The sequence below is a fragment of the Ictidomys tridecemlineatus genome, chromosome 5 (assembly GCF_052094955.1).
Source record: "Ictidomys tridecemlineatus isolate mIctTri1 chromosome 5, mIctTri1.hap1, whole genome shotgun sequence".
In the NCBI taxonomy this organism is placed as follows: Eukaryota; Metazoa; Chordata; class Mammalia; order Rodentia; family Sciuridae; genus Ictidomys; species Ictidomys tridecemlineatus.
In genome coordinates, this window is record NC_135481.1 from 7370131 (window position 1) to 7388366 (window position 18236).

The following is an 18236-nucleotide window of genomic DNA, read 5'->3' on the forward strand; positions in this document are numbered from 1 at the left end:
TCCAGGATCTCTTTAGCTCCCTGTATTACATTACTTCCAGGATCAGTAATTGTTATCTTGGTCTTCTTCAATAAGTTGATTTTCTTCAAATATCTGTTAAGCCTTGGTTGTGTGCTCAGATGTCTTGGTTGTTTATTCTTGATTGACTATTCATTTCCAGCAAGAGGTGTGCATTCCTCTGATGTTATGTAAGTACATCTGTTTCCCAGTACACCTCAAATTCTGAGTGGGATGTAGGCTTAGGTACTCTGTGTACCTGGTAGAACATTTGATTGGCAGGTTTATTTTCAGGAAAAGCTATAAGGAGCCAGCTAGCAGACTGCAGAACTATCAGATGACAGAATGAGAAGGAGCTTCTTCTACAGCAAAGTACAGACCACAAGCCAGATTGTTTTTGTATGACCTTTGAGCTGAGAATTTTTTAAATACATTTTAAAGAGCCATAAAAGCCAAACAAACATTAAAAAATACATGGGGGTGCTGGGGTTGTGGCTCAGTGGTGGAGCCCTTGCCTAGCATGTGTGAGGCATTGGGTTTGATTCTTAGCCCACATCTAAATAAAATAAAGGTCTATTGACAACTAAAAAAAACACCCAAAATTTAAAAAAAAAAAACCACATGGGGATATAGCACAAAAACAGCTATGACTTGAATGTTTGTACTTCTTCCAAAAATCTTGAAATTTATCAACTATATTAAACTGGGACCTTTAGAAGATCACAGGGACTACGGCCTTTAAAAAAGAGGATACATACAGCATTCAGAGTTTTTGCCCTTCTACTCTTATTGTCATGAGAGGACACTGTGCTCCTCCCTCCAGAGGACGCAGCAACAAGGGGTCATCTTGGAAGATGAGCAGCTCTCATCAGACACTGAACCTACTGGCCCCTTGATCATAGACTTCCCTGTCTCTCTAGAACTGTGAGAAAATAGAGCCATGCATTGCTTATCAATGGGGAATTCATTCTGAGAAATGTGTTAGGAAATTTGTCCTTGAGAAAATATCATAGAGTGTACTTACACAAACCTAAAAGATAGAGCCTACTACACACCTTGACTACACAGCATAGCCACTGCTATATCTGTGGTACTATGTTCACTGAAATGTCACTATGTGGAGAATGATTATAAATTTCTGTTATATATAAATTATCTAATTGATGGTACTTTTTATAACAGCATGAAGACAAATCATAGTCTTATATGGCCTGCAAGTCTTCAGATATTTACCATCTGATACTTTACATAAAGAGTTCTAGTCCCTGTTCCAGAGCCAACAATTATGTTGAAGTCCCGATTTCATTAAATTTCTTTAGGAAAGAGATTCCCGCCACCCCAGGGCAGATATACCAGAGTGCCCTCCTCCCAGTCTATTCTGAAAGGGAGGATATGTGGGTGGGGTCTATTATCAAGGCTGTTCTGTATATCGACCTTCATTACTGCCCCACCAAGTGCATTCAGTCTTATTACTTTTGCTCTTAGTATTGCATAGTAAGTCTAAGATTAAGCCTCTGTGGGGTTCTACCATGAAGGAAACTCTCCAAGTCACTATGGCCTCTTTATAGCACATTTTGGGCTGTGGTTTCAGCCTTCCAATATTAATTTACATCTTCCAAAAAATTAAAGAAATCACATGTCTGTTGGTAATCTTTAACTCCCCTTTCCCTTTTCTTGTCATTTTCATATGTCCCTAACCTATTTTAATGGAGGTTAGGTTGAGACAAGAGCATAACTAATATGTGCAGTCTATCAACTTGATCCAGAAAATCAGTTCTCACTATTCCACTCCCACCTCTGACAAATAGCTACAGATTAGAAAGGGGTGTTTATAAACTGGTAAAAGAAACTACTGTTAAAATTAAAAACAGAATATGCAAATTTCAAAATACTAGTAAAGATTTAAAGAAATAAAATATGTAGTAAATGCTATTAATTATTAATAAGAAAGAATTTAAAAATTACATGAAGATGACTAAGGAATATAAAAGATACATCATTTATTGATTTACATTTATTGTCAATAATTTGAGATAAAAGGAAAAATCAACTATGTGTTGCTCCAAGAAAAACACCCAAAATTAAATATCAAGAAATTCAGAGCATGAGCCAGATGGGGTGTTATCTGTCTGTAGGCCCAGCTCTTGAAAGGCTGAGCTGGGAGGATCACTTGATCCCAGGAGTTTGAGACCATGATAGACAATGACATTTGAATTCTATGAATAGAATTCAGTGATATTTGAATTCTGGGCAACATGGTGAGACTTCATCTCAAACAACAACAACAACAACAACAAGGATTACAGAAGATGGACAACAGAACCTAGGTTGTGATATGTCAGACCAATTAGTTTAAGGCAAAAGTAAATAAATAATGAGAAGGTATAATTTTAATGAAAATATCATAAAACCATCTTGTACTACATAACATTAAAATTAGAATTTAATAAAAATTAAGTGAATTAAATAATTTAATAAAATTACATATCAGATAAATTAAAATCTTTAAACCAAAACTTAGATATGAAGAGAAATGAACAAAAATACTAAACTAATGATGATTTATCAACATTTCTAGTTGTCATAAAATAAGGATACAGAAGATAATAAAAAAATAAATAAAATGATAGCTAACTTTTGAGTTCTCATAAAGCTAACTACTTTTTATTTCCTTTACTCTACAAGAATTCCAAGTTAGTATTCTAAGGAATCCTTGACCAAGATCAAAAAGAAATTCACTATCTTTTTCCAGGCCTTATTTAATAGCTCTATTTCACAAACAAAAAATCAAGATTAAAAATTCAAAAATCTAAGGGACAGAAATCAGACAAAATTCATTTCACTACAGATTCCTTTATATCTATGCAGGTTAATATTATGCTATTTTCAGATATTGCTTTTATGGTTTGTAAACATTTGACTAGTAAGATTCTCTTTGCAATGCCTGGGCAGTTAAACTCCCCACTCTTGGTCAGTCAGTATTAGAAGAGATGGGGGGAAAATGTTCATCCACAGTTAAACTCTGTAGGTATGACCTGAAAACTGTTTCCTAAATGGACAAATGACATGAACTCCTATTCTAACAACAGAGTTTTAGTTATAATCTGCAATCACAACTTTTCTCATTTGAGATACAAGCCCTATTCTTTTTTTAAAAAAGAGAAAGAGAGAGAGAGAGAGAGAGAGAATTTTAATATTTATTTTTTAGTTTTTTTTCTGGCGGACACAACATCTTTGTTTGTATGTGGTGCTGAGGATCGAACCCAGGCTGAACGCATGCCAGGCGAGCTCGATACCCGCTTGAGCCACATCCCCAGCCCATAAGCCCTATTCTTCTTTAAAATGTTTTTTTTTCTTTTTAGTTGTCAATGGACCTTTATTTTATATATGGTGCTGAGAATCAAACCCAGGGCCCCATAAATGTTAGAGAAGGAATTCTACCAATGAGCTGCAATCCCAGCCCAAGCCCTATTCTTTAAAAGAAATAATACAAAGTAACAAGTTGATTTAATATCTTCAGAGATCAAGCTTTAATAATTCAGAAGGACATTTATGCTTCCATTTCCTTCAATTTTTTTTTTTTTTACAAAAAATTGCTTTTGGAATAAAACAATCAACACCATGAAGTATTATGCCCTAAAAATCCAATTCATCAAATCCATTGCTTCCTAGATGAAGAACTGTCAAACTGTGAATGATCAAAAAATCTGCTACTTCAAAATCAGATTTTTGTGAGAAATTTATAGTTTAGAGCAAATGTCAGCAAACTATGCCCTATGGATCAAACCCAGCCCTCCACCTATTTTTTCATGGCCGTTGAGCCAAAAATAGCTGTTTACAGTTTTAAATAGGTGGGGAGAAAGGATATTTTGTGATATATAAAAATTATATAGAATTAAAATATAACTGTTTATAAATAAAGTTTTACTGGAATATGATCACATATTTATTTACACAGCATTTATGGCTGTTTTTTCACTACAACACAGAATTAAGTAACTGCATTAGATATTGGCCCACAAAACCTGCATATTTACTGTCTGGTACTTTACAGGAAAAAAAATTGCCCACCCCAGCTCAGAGAAATTAGGTAACTTTCTCGTGTGTACATAGCTTAAGTCTGAAGAATATAGTATTAAGACATGAACATGACCATCTAACTCTAAATCCCTGCCTCTAACTCTAAAAACAGAAAGTACACCTGCTTGCCCAGCAAAATAATGTTATGAAACATGATTTTATCAAAAATGTCACAATTTGATCAAGTCTCCATTAGTTAAGATATTTCTGCCTGCAAACATAAGTTAATGAGAAATAAAAACATGAAAATTCTCAAACCATTAGATGAAAATGAGGGAGGGAGACGGGAAGATGTGGGGGATGGTGGTGGTGAAAATCTGACCAACTTAAGGGAATAAAAGGCAAAAAAGAAAATAGAAAATTTAAAGAGCATAACATAAGTTGACAGTAACCATTCCATAAAATCAGTAATCAAAATTCTCAGATTAAAAGACAAGATTTTAAATTGAGTACAATAAGACACATTTAACATCCAGCTTTATTTTCAAGAGACATATCTAAACAAACTGACAAAGTTAAAAAAGAGAACAGAAAAAAGATACCACAGCCAAATGCTAACCTGGCATACTTAATAATAACATACTTAATAATAACAATATTTTTAAGGCAAAAACGATGAAATGGAACAAACAGGAATACCTTATGCTTTTAAAATATACAATTCATCAAGAGAAAATAATGTTGTTATGTATCTAGCTACACTATTTTGAGATGGATATATAAAATAAAAATAGATAGAAATACAAGAAAAAATGGATAGATCCATAGACACACCGGAGGATGTTAACATGCTTTGTTTGGAAGCAAACAGAAGTGATAGAGTAAGGAAAAATAGTAATACAATTAACAAGCTTGATCTGACAAATACCATAGATCTTTGTACTCAAACAGAACATACTTTTTCAAACACACTTCAGAAACTATAAAAACTTCCAGCTAATAGATCATTTCAGTTTTATAACTAGAGACTACATTAAAACCAGTTTTTCTTCCATTTTGACACTTCACACTGTCTGGCCAATTTTGTGGAAGGCAGACAATTCAAGCTATAATTCCACATTTGGTCTTCAAGTATTTCAGTTAGCCATCTCGAAAATCCTCAAGAAACATAAATGTAAGCAAGACATGGTACTGTTCATTAAAAACTGTTAATTCCATAAAAGGAAGCTTTTGCATTTTTATAGAATGATGAGGCCACTCTTAACTTTATATGGGAAAAAGACTAACATTTTTATAGATTGGTAGAATGTTAAATACCAAAGCTTTCACTACAAATTGATATAAAAACACAAAATCAGTACTTTTTAGAAAAATAAATACCAACCACCATATAAAAATATTCTGTTTGTTGGTGGAGAAGAATAGAGATGACTTGCATCATATTTTTAATAAATAGAAAACAAAAGAAGTAATTTTTATACAAAGCCACTGTCTATGAAAGAAAACGTGTAACTATATTTTTGTTGAAGCTTTACAAGAGAGGTTTTATTAAACACATAAGTTAAAGTGACAGATGAAATCATTTAGCACCATTAACATAAAATTAATTTCACCCTAAATCTCACTTAAGGGAACATATAAAATGGCACATTTTACAAAATTAGACACTAAAATATCAAATGCTAAGGTCATTTCCTCAAGGTGCCACAATCAATGAAAAAAAAATGAAAGAAGAATTTTGACTGACAATAATACAATCACTTAAACATTCATCAATATATTGTCTTTCTCCCTTGAAAGCAATAGCTTCAAAGGAATGCCATCTAAGTGCTTTGGCTATATCTTATGTTCTCAATTTGATATAAATTATAATTTATCACTAGTTGGAAGTAAAGAGTGCTAAAGCTGTATTTCTGAGAATAATCTCTGTGGCTAAGAATTACAAAACTAGAAAAAATAACAACAAAAAAAACCCTGTTTTGTTGTCAAAAGAGCACTAGTTTCATGATGTTCTATTACTTTCAATTGATTTTTAAAACTAACTTAGAAAGTCCTGATGATTGAGAGGCATGGTAACATAATCAAGAGAGTGGACTTTGGAGTGAAAGTGGGAAACTGGCTCTGCCACTTAAACTACCTTGGGCAAAAACTTAACCTTCTAAGCCTCAGTTTTTTACATCTGTAAAATAGATGGTAATACAACTGACTCCTTATCTCTATTAATCTTCAAAAGGAAAATCTAATTTTGTGAAGCCCTTAGGATGTTCCTGGCTTGTCATGAGTAATTACTAAATATTAGCTGTGAATATAATCTCTTATTAGTTTCAACTAGGTTATGCTATACTTAGAATAAACATATCTAGATGGTCAGTTTACAGAGATGCAAGATAGCTGGAGTATAGAAAACTGGTTTTGTCAGATGATCACAGCACCATTCAATAGACGTGATCTCTCAAGTCATCTCAACATGAATGCCTTCAGAGTTCCCTGGGCTGAAGTTGAGCAAGATTAAAAACGGTGGGTGGGGGAGACATGGCTAAAGGCTTCATAATGTACACAATTCAAATTGATCTATTGGATGGCTATTTGTATTGTATCCTAAGTACAGTGTGAAAACCTAAATCTATAATTTTGAGAATTTAAACTGAGATAATTAAGAGAATCAACTTATTTCTGGATTTTTATTTATGCTGATTTCTTATTTCCTCATGTGATATTTTCATCTACTCTCATTGCAAGTAAAATTAAAATTAAATTGCATGTGTATTCAGTACTTTCTTCAATTAAATTTGTATGAATTAACCCCTTGCAAGTTGCTCAACTGGTGAGGATAAAGTGTGAAAAGCTATTGAAGGACTTCACAACAGCCAACACATGAAAACAACCTAACCAACCATCAACAGATGAATGGATAAAAATACGTGGTGTGTGTGTGTGAGTATGGGTGTGGATGTGTGTATGTGATCGATGTAGGTGTATGTGCTTTTTGGCCATAACAAAGAAGGAAACCCTGTCATTTCTGACAATGTGAATGAACCCAGAGGGCATTATGCTACATGAAATAACCCAGACACAGAAAGAAAAATATTGTATGATCACCTATATGAAAAACCTGTAAGAGTCAAACTCACAGAAGCAGAGAGTAAAATGGTGGTTGCTAGGAGCTAGGAAGGGGCAATGGGGGATATAGGTCAAAGGGTACAAACTTTCAGTTATAAAATGAAGAAGTTCTAGATCTAATGTGCAACATAGTGACCGTTGTTAATAATGTTATATAATATACTTAAAATTTGCTAAAAATAATTAGAACTTAATTGTTCTCACCACATGCACAGCAAGTAATTGTGTGAGGAATGGATGTGTTAATTAGCTTCATTTGGTAATAATTTTACAATGTATATCAAGATATGTTATACAATTCAAATGTATACTGTTTTTGTCAATTTCGTCAATTTTACTTCAACGAAACTAGGAAATAGAAAAGAAAGACTTCGGGCTGGGGATGTGGCTCAAGCGGTAGTGCATTCGCCTGGCATGCGTGGGGCTGGGTTCGATCCTCAGCACCACATACAAACAAAGATGTTGTGTCCGCCGAAAACTAAAAAATAAATATTAAAAAATTCTCTCTCTCTCTCTCTCTCTCTCTAAAAAAAAAAAGACTTCAACACCATTATCTTAGTAATAGACTCAGCAGTCAGAAAGCCATTAAAGACATAGTTGATCTCAACAGCACTATGAGTTAACTGGATATAACTGAATATCAGCTTTTCAAGCTCACATGGAACATTCACCCAGGTAGACCACATTTTAGGACACAAAACATATACTAGCAAATTTAAAGACTAGAAATAGTACAATGTCTGTTCTCAGATCACAGTGAAATTAAATTTAAAAATCACTAACAGAAAGATACTTGGAAAATGTCCCCAAATACTTGAAAAATTAAACAATTAACTTTAATGGAGACAGATAAATCTTTATTATGTGTTGTTTTTCATTTTTTCCATATTTTTATTGGTACATGATAATGGTACATAATGGTAAGATTCATTGTTACATATTCATACAGGACGCAATATAATTTGGTCAATATCAGTCCCCAGTATTTTCCCTTTCTCTCCTCCCTTAGTACAAGGTCCCTTTCCTCACTCTACTTTTATCCCTTCCATTTTCATGAGACACCCCTACACACATCCAGCCAACCTTCTTTCCCTTTTTCCTCTCTAGCTTCCACTTACCAGAGAAAATATACAATCCTTGAATTTCTGAGTCTGGCTTATCTCACTTAACATAACGTTCGAGAATGACCATTTCATTCTTCTTTAGAGATGAAAAAAAAACTCCATTGTGTATCTATAACACATTTTCTTAATCCATTATTCCATTGACAGACACCTAGGTTGGGTCTGTGGTTTAGCTATTATAAATTATGCTGCTATAAATATGAGTATGCATGTATCACTGTAGTATACTGATCTTAATTCTTCAGGATAAATTCCAAGGAGTAGTGTAGTTGTATCATCTGGTGGTTCCCTGCTTACCTTTTGAGGAACCTCCATACTGATTCCATAGTTGTTGTACTAATTTACAATCCTACCAACAGTATAAAAGTGTTCCTTTTCCCCATCATCTTCAGCATTTATTATTGTTTTTATACTTTTTATTCTATATGTGATATGACAGCAGAATGCATTACAATTCATATTACACAGATAGAGCCCAATTTTTCATATCTCTGGTTGTATATAAAGTATATTCACACCATTCGTGTCTTGATACATGTACTTAGGGTAATGATATCTATCTCATTCCGCCATCTTTTTACCCTCTTGTGCCCTCCTTTTCCCTCCCAACCCTATGCCCTATTTAGAATTCTTCTAATACTCCCATGTTCCCCCTCCCAAGCCCACTATGAATCAGCCTCCCTTATATCAGAGAAAAACATTTGCCATTTGTTTTTTTTGGGGATTGGCTAACTTCACTTAGCATTATATTCTCCAACTCCATCCACTTGCCTGCAAATGCCATGATTTCATTCTCTTTTATTGCTGAATAATATACCATTGTGTATATATACCACATTTTCTTTATCCATTCATCTACTGAAGGGCATCTAGGTTGGTTCTATAGATTAACTATTGTGATTTGTGCTGCTATAAACATTGATGTGGCTGTGTCCCTGTAGTATGCTGTTTTTAAGTCCTTTGGGTATAGACCAAGGAGTGGAATAGCTGGGTCAAATGGTGGTTCCATTCCCAGCTTTCCAAGGAATCTCCATACTGCTTTCCATATTGGCTGCACCAATTTGCAGTCCCACCAGCAATGTATGAGTGTGCCTTTCCCCCCACATCTTTGCCAACACTTATTGTTGTTTTTGTTCTTAATAGCTGCAATTCTGACTGGAGTGAGATGAAATCTTAGAGTAGTTTTGATTTTAATTTCTCTAATTGCTAGAGATGTTGAACATTTTTTTATATATTTGTTGGCTATTTGTATTTCTTCTTTTGAGAAGTGTGGTTAGTTCATCTGCCCATTTGTTAATTGGGTTATTAAGTTTTTTATGTAAAGTTTTTTGAGTTCTTTAAATATTCTGGGTGTTAATCCTCTATCAGAAGAGCAGCTAGCAAAGATTTTCTCCCATTCTGCAGGTTCTCTCTTCACATTCCTAATTGTTTCTTTTGCTCTGCAGAAGCTTTTTAATTTGATACTATCCCCTTTTTTAATTCTTGGCATTATTTCCTGAGCTTTAGGGGTCCTATTGAGAAAGTCATTGCTTGTGACTATGAGGAGTGTTGACTATATGTTTTCTTCTAGGAGTTGCATAGTTTCTGGCCTAATTCCTAGGTCTTTAATCATTTTAAGTTTACTTAAAATGTACAGGGTGAGAAAGGAGGATCTAATCTTATTTTTCTACTTATGGTGTATTATTTAGCTTTTTTGCTGCTGTGATCAAAAAACCTGACAAGAATAATTCTAGAGGAGGAAAGATTTACTTTGGGGCTCATGGTTTCAAAGGTCTCAGTCTATAGATGGCTGGCTCCATTCCTCAGGGGCTTGAAGTGAGACAGAAAATCATGGCAGAAGGGTGTGGCAGAGGGAAGCAGCTGGAAATGTGGTGTCAGGAAGCAGAGATAGCACTCTGCTCAACAGGGACAATATATAAATCCCAAAGTCATGCCCCCAGGGATCCACCTCATCCAGCCACACTTTACCTTCCTACAGTTACCACTCAGCCAATCCCCATTTGGGGATTAATTCAGTGATTGGGTTAAGGATCTCAAAATACAATCATTTAACCTCTAAACCTTCTTGCATTGTCTCACACATTAACTTTCAGGGGATACCTCACATTGAAACCATAACATATTGATGACCAATTTTCCTAGCATCATTTGCTTAAAAGGCAGTCTTTTCTCCAGTGTATGGTTTGGGCATCTTTGTCAAGGATCAGAGGACTGTAAACATGTAGATTCATCTTTGTGTCTTCTATTTTGTACTAATGGTCTATGTGTCTGCTTTTATTCCAATATCATTTAGTTTTTGTTATAATAGCTCTGCAGTATAATTTGAAGTCAGGTATTATAATGTCTCCAGCACTGTTTTTATTTTTTTAAACTTAGAATTGCGTTGGCTATTTTGGGTATTTTATTTTTCCAAATGAAATTTTGGACTACTTTTTTCTAGTTTTCTGAAGAATGTTATTTATTTATTTATTTTTATATGGGGATTGCAGTGAATCTGTATACTGCTTTTAGTAGTCTGGTCATCTTAATATTAATTCTGCCTATCCACAGATATGGGTGGTCTTTCCTTTTTCTTGTATCTTCAGTTTCTTTAATGGTCTATAATTTTCATTGTAAAGGTCTCTCACTTCCATGATTAGATTTATTCCTAAATATTCTATTTTGAGTCTACCATGAATGAGATTGTTTTCCTGATTTATTTCTCAGCAGATTCATTACTGGTATGATTTTTGTATGTTAATTTTTTAAGCTGCTATTTTGCTAAATTTATTAGCTCTAGAAGTCTTCTATTGAAGTTCTTTGAATCTTCTTAGTTGCTATCATTTGCAAACAATGAAAATTTGACTTCTTCCTTTCCTATTTTTATCCCTTTTACTTTCATCACTTCTCTTGCCTAATTGCTCAGGTAGAGTTTCAAAAACTATACTGAATAGGAGAGATGAAAGTGGACATCCTTGTCTTGTTCCAGATTTTAAAGAAAATGCTTTAGTTTTTCTCCATTAACTATGATGCTGGCTTTGGTTTTGTCATATTTAGCTTTATGATATTGAGGTAGGTTCCTATCCCTAGTTTCTTCAGTGTTTTTATTTTTTTTTAATTATGAAGGGTGCTGAATTTTGTCAAAGGTTTTCTCTGTATTAATTAAGATGACTGTGATTTTTACCCTTAATTCAATTTATGCAGTGAGTTACATTTATTGATTTGTGTATATTATTAAACCATTCTTGCCTCCCTGGGATAAAATCAACTTGGTCATGATATACAATCTTCTCAATATGTTGTTGGATATGGATTGCTAACATTTTATTAAAGGATTTTTGCATGTAAGTTCATCAGAAATATTGGTCTGGTTTTCTTTCCTTGATGTAACCTTATCTGGCTTGGTACAAGAGTGATACTGGCTTCATAGAATGAATTTGGAGTGCTCCATCCCTTTCTGTTTCATGTAATAATCTGAGGAGCAGTGACATTAGTTTTTCTTTGAAAGACTGAGAATTTAGCTGAGAATCCATTTGGCTCTGGTCTTTTATTTGTAGGAAGGCTTTTCTTTACTGCTTCTCACTGCTAGTTACTGGTTTGTTTAGGTTATGGCCTCTTGATTTGATTTTGGCAGATCATATGTGTCTAGAAATATATCCGTTTCTTCTAGGTTTTCCAATTTATTGGAGTATCAGTTTTCAAAGTACTTCTTAATGATCTTTTAAATTTTCATGATGTCTGTTTCTCTAATCTAAATTAGAGATTTACTCATTTGGGTCATCTCTCTTATTCTTTTGGTTAGTTTGGCTAAGGGTTTATCAGTCTTGTTTATTTTTTCAAAGAACCAACTCTTTGTTTCATTGATCCTTTATGGGGTTTTTAAAAATTCTCAATTTCATTGATTTCAACTCTGATCTTAATTATTTCCTTCTTTCCAGTTTTAGAATTGGTTTGTTCTTGTTTTTCAAGGACATTCAGATGCCTCATGGCTATTTATTTGGGATCTTTCTGATTTTCTTATGTAGGCATTCGTAGTTATACTTTCCTCTTAGAATTGCCTTCATGGTATCACAGAGGTTCTGGTATGTTGTATCACGATCTTGTTCGATTCCAGGAATTTTTAAATTTCTTCCCTGAGTCTTCTATCACTCATTCATCATTCAAAAGTGTATTATTCGATATCCTTGTGTTTATATAGTTTATGAAAGTTTTCTTTTAAACAATATACTTCTACATAAAACATGAGTTAAAGAAGAAATTTAAAGTGAAATTTATAAAAATTGGAGGCTAAATTTAAAAAATGCAAAATTTGTGGGATACAGTAAAATCAGTGCTTAGTGGGAAATTTACAGCATTAAGTGAACATATTAGGAAAAGAAGAAATATCTTCTAGTATTCCACCTTAGAAAACTGGAAAAAAAAACTACATCCAAAGTAAGCCATATAATTATATATATATTTTTTTCCCCCATGAAATCTGAAATAGGAAATCAATAGAGAAAATCAACAAAAGCTAATTCTTTGAAAAAAGTGGGTTTTTAGATTAATATAATTTATGTCTCTCATCAGGTGAAAAACAAAACAAAAAACACAAACTAACCAATATTAAGAATGAAAGAGGGAACATCATTATACATTTAATAGAATAAAGGAATTATAAAAGAGTATTTTCAAAACTCCATGCCCACAAATTTCACAACCAAGGTAAAATGGACCAATTTCTTGAAAGACATAATTTATCATACTCACATAAGAAACAATCTGAATAGGGCAATATATTTAAAAAATTGTACCAATAATTAATATTCTTCCCAAACAGAAAACACCAGGCCCAGATGCATTCACTGGTGATTTCTACCAAACATTTAAGGAAGAATTAATACCAATTCTCTATAACCTCTTCCAGGACACAGAAGCAGAGGGAGTAGTTTCTAATTCATTCTTTGAAGACAGGATTACCATAATATAAAAACCGGACAAGAAGAGGAATAGACCAATATCTCTCATGAGCACAGATGCAAAAACCCTCCATAAAATATTATCAAATCAAAACAAATAATGTACATAGTGAATTATACATCACAACCCATGGCATTTATCCCTCCTACACAAGGCTGGTTCAACATTCTAAAATCAGCTAATGTAATCCATGATATCAACAGGCTAATGTAAAAAAAAAATCACACCATAATATCAATATATACAGAAAAAGCATTTGATAAATATCCAACATAGATTCACAAAAAAGATTCAGCAAACTAAGAATAAAGGGAAAGTTTCTCAACCTTATAAAGAACATCTACAAAACCCTCCATAGCTACCATAATATTCAATGGTGAGAAATTAGAAGCTTTCCCACTAAGATCAGGAATCAGGTAAGGTATCCCCTATCACCACTCCTTTTCAACATCATACTGGAAGTGGAGGCAAATAATAAGAAATTGAGAAGGAAGAAATAAAATTACCTTTGTTGACAGATGGCAAGATTATCTATGTAAATATTCCAAAGGAATAAACAAAAAAACTCCTTTTAACTAATAAGCAACTACAGCAAGTTTGCAGAATACAAATTTAATATACAAAAGTCAATTTCCTATTTGCTAGAAAATGAAAAAATGGAATTTAAAACTAAAAACAAAGTACCATTTACATTAGCACCCCAGAATATGAAATACTCAGGTATTAATCTAACAAAATATGTAAGTAAAAATATAAAAAGTGTGTGTGTGTGTGTGTGTGGAATGAAAAGTTAAAAAAATGATGAAAGAAATCAAGGAAGAACAAATGCAGAGATATTCCATGTACATGCAAAGGAAGATTCAATATTATCAAGATCTCAGTTCCTCCAAGCTTGATCTAAAGATTCAATACAAGCTCAATCAAAATTCCCAGCCAGTTATTTTTCAGATATCACCAAACTGATTCTAAATTTTATATGAAGGCCAAAGACCCAGAATAGACAACTCAATAGTGAAAGAGAAAAATAAAATCATTGAATTGAAACTTCCTAACTTCAAAACTTACAAGAAAGTAATAAAGACAAGACAAGGACAGTCCTTTCAACAACTAGTGCAGGAATGACTAGACCTCCGTATGCAAAAAGAAAAGAAAAATAAAACCTAGACACAGACCTTACATTCTTCATAAAAATTCACTAAAAATTCATCACAGACATAATGTAAAATGCAAAACAATAATAATTTTATAGTACAGCATAAGATAAAATCAAGATGACCTTGAGTTTGGTGATGAATTTTTAGATGTAACACCAAAAGCATAACCCATGAATAATAATGATAAGCAGGACTTCATTAAAATTTATGCTCTAAGAAAGACACTGTCAAGAGAATGAAAAGACAAAATATTTAAAGGGCAAGACCAGGAGAAAATAGTTGCCACAGACACATCTGATAAAGAACTATTTATCTAAAATATGTAAAGAATTCTTAAACTCAATAATAAGGAAACAACCCAATTTTTTTAAATGAGTAAAAGACTTTATTCAAATAGACACATCATCAAAAAAGATAGACAAATGAAAAATAAGTGCCTGAAAAGATGCTCCACAGCATATGTCATCAGGGAAAATTTAAACAATGAGATTGCACTATAGACCTATTAGAATAGACAAAATCCCAAACCCTGGCAACAGCCAACTCTGGGGAAGATGGAGGACCAAAGGAATTTCCACTTGAGAGTGGGAATGCAAGTCTGGCAGTTTCTTACAAAACTAAACATACTCACCATACAACCCAGTAATTGCCACTCCTTGGTATTTACCCAAAGGAGTTGGAAAATTATTCCCACAGAAAAATCTGCACCCAAATATTTATAGCACCTTTATTTATAATTGTCAAAACATGGAAGCAATCAAGATGTCCTTCAGTAAGTAATGTGGAACATCAGACAATGGAATATTATTCAGCAGTAAAAAGAAATAAACTATTAAACCATGAAAAGACAGGGAAGACCCTTAAATACATTTTACTAAATGAAAAAAGAAATCTGAAAAGTCTATAGGCTGTATGATTACAATCAGAAAAGACAAATTGGTGGGAAAAAAAGACAGTAAATAATCAATGGTTGCCATAGGTTAAAGGGAAAAGGGATGAATAAGTGGAACAAAGGATATTTAGGAGAGTAAAAGTCTTTTTATGATACTATAATGGGAGGCAAATGTCATTATACATTTGAAAAAATCCATAGAATATACAATGCCAAAGGTGAACACTAATGTAAATTATGGACTTGGATAATCATGTGTCAATGGGATGTTGGTAGCTGTGGGGAGGAAAGTGAATATGCAGAGGCAGGAGATTTATAGAAACTCTGTACTTTCCAGCCAATTTTGCTGTGAACCTAAAACTGCTCTTAAAAATAAAGCATATTTTTGGGGGCTGGGGATGTGGCTCAAGCGGTAGTGCACTCGCCTGGCATACACAGGGCACTGGGTTCGATCCTCCACACCACATAAAAATAAACTAAAGATGTTGTGTCCACTGAAAACTAAAAAATAAATATTAAAACATTCTCTCTCTCTTAAAAAAATAAAGCATATTTTTGAAAAAAAGGAAAAAAATTGAAAAGCAGGCGAATTTGAAGAAGAGAGTTATCCTTTTTAAGACATTCTCTTTTTTTCCCCTCTTTCTTCAAGGCATGACTAATCCTCAACTTATAAGATGGCTAGAGATATTTGCAACTTTAAAGGGCAATTTCTATATTCTTTCTTGGGGACCCTAATTATATCAATAAAAACTCATGGATGAAGCACCTAGAGATGATGAAGAGCTCCTAGAGCCAACGTTTAGTTTACACTTAAAAGCACTAGGTTTATATCTGGCTGGGCATAGTGGTGCACACCTGTAATCTCTTCCACCAAAGAAGATAAATAAATGACTAATAAACCCATGAAAAGATGTTCAAAATCATTCATTATTAGGGGAACTGAAATTAAAATGTTAATAACACACCACTACATACCTATTAGAACAGATATAATAAAAAATACTGATAATACAATGTTGGCAAGGATATACAGAAACTGAGAGCTTGCTACTACTAACAGAAATGTAAGCTGATACAGCCACTTTGGAAAAGTGTGGCAGTTTCTTAAAAATTTAAACATATATTTGTCATACAATGCAGCAATTCTCCTCCTAGCAAATTACCTAGAAGAAATGAAAATATGTGTTCAAAGATTAACACAAAAATGTTCATAGCAGATTTACTTTTCAAAATTTTAACTTTGGGGATAAACTGAAACTGAAAAAAAAGAGGTTGAGCTAAAATTGCTTCATTAAAGTAAACTCTAAATGATAACTAGAATAAAGGAAAATGATCCTAGCTAAAAAGTTTAAGATGTAAAAAGAAGTGAAGGTAAAAAAACAAAACAAAACAAAACAAAAACAAAAACCAACAGTAAATGTCGTGGTATATTTAACTGAGCACTATATAAAAATGATACTATCCTTTGGGTTTAATTAACATACTCATAGCATTAAATATCTGAAAACAAAAATACAAAAGCTGGAAGGGATAGATGAAATGAGTCCAAAGGTCCTTTTGTTTTCTGGGAGGAGAGGAAAAGTACTGATTAACATTAAACTTTGGTAAGTGAAGAATTCACATTGGGGCGCACATCAGCAAGATGGGGGACCAGACAATCCTACAATTCTTGCCTCCAACAAAAACCCCAAAGCAATCAATAAACTACATTTCAACCAAAATAACTAAAGGAGAGCAGTGGAGAATAACAAGGATGTAGCAGAAATCTTGCAGAGCACAGAAACCCAAGATAGCCATATATAGAAGGGAAGAAACACACTTTGCCTCTACCAACCCATTCCCCCAGTCAGAGTCAGCCACAAACTAGGTGGGATTTCAACCTGCAGCAGAAAAGGCAAGGCAAAGGACCCCAACAGCCCCATCATCACCACAAAATCAAGTGTCTTCACTACTGTGGGAGTTCCCCTGAGGCCACATTCTGAGCTGCTTCCAGAGAAGGCACTGATACTATGTTCAACTTCCTGTGCTGCTTCTGAGCTTCACCATCTGGGAAACAGAGATACTCCTAGACTGTGTCCTGCTCCAAGTGAAAATAGCCATTGCACCTCTTCAACCTGAGGTTCCACCAAACCACTCCCACCAGTTAGCACAGGATCCCTAAACAGAGCTATTGCCCCTAGGGCAAGCTACACCAGAATTGCTCCATCCTCCTCTCCCAGTTCACCGATGCACTGTGCCCCTATGGCTGAGCTGAAGTGGTACCCATCCCTAAAGAGCCAGAGTCTCAGACTACTAGAGTAGTTATACCCCTAGTGCCAAAGCTGAGGCAGCACCCCACTAGCCAGGAATCTCAAGCCACCTGCATGTGGAGCAAACATACTCCCTTGTGTCAAAAGTGAGGCAGTAGCCATCCCCTATGAACTCCAAGCCTCTGGCACAGAAGCAGCTGCATCTTTCAGCATAATAGCTAATGCAGGGTCTCAACCGCAAGTATCCAGAGGCTCCATAGACTCATGTAGTCACACTTTCTGAGGCCAAGGAGATATGGTGCCTCACATGCCAGGGAATCAGAATCTTGGCTAAACTAGTATGATGTTCTTCCATACTAGTCAGAACTAGACTAGTCCCTAACAGACCAAGCTGCTGAGATACTTCCCTCTGTGGGAAGTAAAGTCATTGCTGTGCTATTTTCCTGCACCCCCAGACATATTGACATTCCTTGGTCCTTGCTACTGCTGCACCAAGCCTCACAGAGCTGGGCTACTGCTGTATCTCACTATCCCAGGATCCAGAGTCTCAACTGCAGAGTACCTCATCCTGAAGTGGGAGCTGCCACTGTGGTCTACTGGTTCAAATTATAGCTGTGCCCTGGTCCCTAAGGCCTGGGCCTCCAAAACACTTCTTTGGAGCCATGCCAGTTCGTCCTCTTACCACCCAGAATCCGAACCATAACTATATCCCAGCCCCCTGAGCCTGAGCTGCCAGACTATG

At 34.4% G+C, this 18236-nt stretch overlaps 1 protein-coding gene across 18 annotated transcripts in view; it reads right to left on the reverse strand.

Annotated features, from left to right (window-relative positions):
• Positions 1 to 18236, reverse strand: part of Nrg4 (neuregulin 4) — a 193779-nt gene that overhangs the window by 128709 nt on the left and 46834 nt on the right. The gene's annotated exons all lie outside the window — the stretch shown is intronic.